Source organism: Eublepharis macularius, chromosome 10, assembly GCF_028583425.1.
Source record: "Eublepharis macularius isolate TG4126 chromosome 10, MPM_Emac_v1.0, whole genome shotgun sequence".
Classification (NCBI taxonomy): Eukaryota; Metazoa; Chordata; class Lepidosauria; order Squamata; family Eublepharidae; genus Eublepharis; species Eublepharis macularius.
This window is the reverse complement of record NC_072799.1, coordinates 5,973,121-5,976,257: the sequence shown is the minus strand read 5'-3', so window position 1 is coordinate 5,976,257 and position 3,137 is coordinate 5,973,121.

Here is a 3,137-nt window from a genome sequence, read left to right as displayed (position 1 = left end):
GAGCTGCTTCCGGTCCCGTAGCACCGCCCACTTCCGGGAGGGAGAAGGCGAGGGCGGGGTTATGGGAAGCGACGTGGCTCAAAACTTCTGAAAGCGCGAAAGGAAGCGGTTCGTGATCTGCGCAGCCGCAGGGGAGCCGGAACGATACAAGCCGGGAGCGCCAGGTGGCGCGCGCCTCGCTGGGCTTAGCGTTTCCTGTGCGCATGCGCTCCTGCTTGGCAGGTATTGCTTGTGCGGTTGCTAGAATAAGCACGCCGGTTCAGACGATACGTTGCAAGCTGGGCTGGGCTGGGCTGGGCTGCAGTGCGTGGGAAGTGCTTTTAATATAAAATTTATATGTACATTTTATATGAATGTTTTTATGCGAATATATATATAAATAACCCCTACACGTGGAAAGCTAGCATCTCATGGATGGGAAATTCTTGGCTATTTGGGGCCAAAGCCTGGGGAGGGCAGAATTTGGGGAGGAGGGGAGAGGGACCTCAGCAGGATGTAGTGCCACAGAGAACAGGCTCCAAAGCAGTCATTTTCTTTAGGGTAAATGACCTCTGTTGCCTAGAGATCAGTTGTAATTCCAGGAGCTCTCCAGGAGGTTGGTTAGCCTAATATGAATGGGGCAAGCACATGACCCAAGGGTAAAAATAGCACCCATGCATTGGCCCGATCTGGGAGACCTGGGTGCAAATCCTTATTCTGCCATGGAAGTTCACTGGGTGAGCTTGGACCACCCTCTGTCTCTCTTGGCCTCTCCAACCTCACAGAGTTGTTGTGCAGCTAAAATGAGCAAGAAGAACCATAGAGCTACCCTGAGCTCCTTAGAAGAAAGACAGGATAGAAATGTACCAGAGAGATGGTTAAGATAATGCTGCTGTAAGCTACGCCAACCCCTGATCATTGTGCAAATTTAATAGCAGGCGAGTGGCTAACATTTATTCTCCAAGCCTTCCTCTGTGCGGGTGTTCAGAAAGGACCGTGACTAAAGGCCATGGAAATGCCTTGGCAGCGCCGTTAATTAAACCAGTTGTTCAGCACCGGCCCTAATTGGGCTGTAATCATAACCAGAGCAATTCCTCTTGTGACATTAACTTCCATGTCCTCTTCGGAGGCAGGTCCCTGACATTGCAAACTGCATTTCTGTGCAAGGCGCACCACTTCATAAGAACCACCTTGCAGTATCAGGCCAAAGGGCCATCCAGTCCAGTGTCCTGTTTCTGGCCAGATGCTTCTGGGAAGCCGTCTCATACTTTCTTGTAGCACTGGAAAAAGTGCAGAAAAGGGCGACTAGAATGATTAAAGGGATGGAACTTCAGACGTGTGTGAGATGCACTCACCTGTTCATCCCAACAAGAAAGAAATGATTGAGCATTGGTGTAAGACACACTAGATAACATGCTCATAACATGAATTCTTCCAATTAATGAGAAACACCTGGGCTGTTTTTTCCCCAGGAGGTCTGCACCAAAACAGAGTTCCAGCACTACTTTACAAATTTCCAGTACCTTTGAGTGGCATTCCAACCACCTCCTAGGCATTTGGACTGTCAGAGATTGCCGTGGGCACCGCTGGGCGGGGCACCGGCATGCCAGGCTCTGACTTCAAAGGGGTGCCAGGGATACTGCAGGACCCTGCTCTGTGGAAGGAGGGGCAGTATACCTCACCCAGACTCCCTCTCAGTCCACTCGCTGGCCTGTTCAGCCTGTTCCCATCATCCCCCTTGATCTCCTCCTCCTCCTCCTCCACCGCCGCCGCCACTTGGAATTGATTTGAACTTACAATTCTTCTTTATAAGTGGATTCCAGGGAAGAACGAAGAGCCCCTTGGTCCTACAAGCTGCCGGCTAGATCGTTCAGCTTGTTTCATCCTACGCACACTTCCTCAGGGGCCAGCTTTACTTCCACTAATGCAGGATAAACTTCACAATCAAACAGGAAAAGATTCTCGCGTGCAATACGTTCAGCGCACACCAGGACGGTCGTAGTGATGGTTATAAATTTATATTAATTGCACGATTAATTTTCTTTCCCAAGTGGTGGGGGTGTTGAAGTCCAAGGCAGGGGCATCTGGGAAGTGCAAATGGTCCTGTGACGCCACAGTCCTCCATTGCAAGGGCCATTCAGCTCCACAACCGCAACAAGGGACGTTGCTTGGCCTATTAGTAGCTCCTGAAAACTGGCGGCAGTGTGGAAGGAGGTGTCTGGTGAACTGGCCTGGAAAGGTATAGAATTGCTGGATCTTGGGACTGCTTGCTCCTAACTACCAGTGGCTCTCTAAAGAAACGGCCAAGCGGGAAATTTCCCTGCAAGGTAAATGGCCAGTCAGCCCCTGATCCATCCAGGTCTTAGTAGCTCACAAATTGAATGGACCAAACAGATGTTTTCAAGCAGTCATCATAAAAGAATGTATTGTACAGTACAGTACAGCTGTTTTTCTAAGTTCCCACTTCTAAAAGCCCTCCTTCCTGCCTGTTGTTTTAATGCTTTTGTATGCATGTTTTTTATGTTTTGGTATGCATTTTAGCACTGGTTTTCATTGTTTTAATTGTGTGTGGTTTTTGGATGATTCTAATAATTTTGTACAGTTTTTATTCTGTATGTTTTAATGTTTCATATATATGTTTTTATTTATTTTAAACAAATACAAACAACACGCACACCAGAAAAGTACATATATACACCATAAATAATAACACAACTAATAATCCAGCCAGAATCAGAGAATCAAAATATATGTATATCTCTCATTTCAAATGAAGTAGAAATCTATAGATTTCTTTGAACGTGGGGAATTACATGAACCCATAATGCTTCCAATTCTAAACACTGATATTCCCCAACTTGACATGTGTCTCATGTAACATCAGGGAAGTAATGTTATAGGGCCAGATTTGGTTTGTAAGCATGGTATCAGATTGCCAGTCTGGTGTTTTAGTTAGAATGTCGGCCTAAATGCTGGGAGACCCAGGTTCGAATCCCCACTCTTGTCATGGGGCCAGTCACATTGTCTCAGCCTAACACACCTCACAGGGTTGTTTTGAGGATAAGTTGAAGAGGAGAATGTTGCAAACTGCTTTGTAGAGAACGGCATAGTATAAATGAAGTAAATAAATAAAAAATAAGATTGTGCTCTGGGGCTTC